We start from the raw sequence: 793 nt of genomic DNA on the forward strand, positions 1-793 counted from the left end.
TGTCATTTTTAAGTTATTTGATGATGATGTTTATAATTGTGTTGATCTTTTCTCTGTGCAGAAGACATCAAACTCCAACGAAGATCAGTTTCCAGTAAGTATCATTTGAAAGTAAACCTTTGCATTTCCTGCGACTTTTCATAAGCAACATCCTAGAAACCACACAAAACGCCATAGCAACATTCTAAAAACAACACCATAGCAACCACGAAGCAGCATTCTAAATAACTTGCAACATTGTAGCGGCAAGCAGTTTGAAAATGTACAATGTAAAAACTTATGGAACTTATGGAAGCCTGTTTCTGCCACGGAATAAAAACATTAAAAAAATAATAATAATTGCAGCTTTTTATTTCAGTTACAATTCAGACTTTGCCTCTCACAGTTCTGAGTTTATATATTTGCAATTCAGACTTTTTTCCCCTCGCAAGTCTGAATGATGAGAGATACACTCAGAATCGTGAGATAAAAAGGTCACAATTACTTTTTTTATTTTTTATTCCACAGAAACGGGCTTGCATAGTCACTAACAGCACAACATATAAAAACAACCAAAAAAAGATTTCTCAAAGTTGTAAATAAAACAAAACTGTTTTTCTACGTGTTACATGCTAAATTATTTCTACATCATGTTTTTTTCCAGCTGCTTTATATGAATACTAAAGTGTACATGTGAATTAGCCCACATGTCTGAAGCGCTATCTTTAGAGCGACTAATATTTCAGCGACATACACATTAATAAGAAGGAGGAGAAGCCTGTGAATTGACCTAAATGGGATGTGATGGAAAAAA

At 33.5% G+C, this 793-nt stretch overlaps 1 long non-coding RNA gene across 1 annotated transcript in view; it reads left to right on the forward strand.

Annotated features, from left to right (window-relative positions):
• LOC107591516 (uncharacterized) overlaps positions 1-793 on the forward strand; it is a 3,733-nt gene that overhangs the window by 1,519 nt on the left and 1,421 nt on the right. Inside the window, exon 2 of the long non-coding RNA XR_001609882.1 lies at positions 62-94. This is a non-coding gene — a long non-coding RNA (uncharacterized lncRNA). The remainder of the gene's footprint in view (positions 1-61; positions 95-793) is intronic.

The sequence above is a fragment of the Sinocyclocheilus grahami genome, unplaced genomic scaffold (genome assembly GCF_001515645.1).
Source record: "Sinocyclocheilus grahami isolate Dianchi unplaced genomic scaffold, SAMN03320097.WGS_v1.1 scaffold142.1, whole genome shotgun sequence".
Taxonomy (NCBI): domain Eukaryota; kingdom Metazoa; phylum Chordata; class Actinopteri; order Cypriniformes; family Cyprinidae; genus Sinocyclocheilus; species Sinocyclocheilus grahami.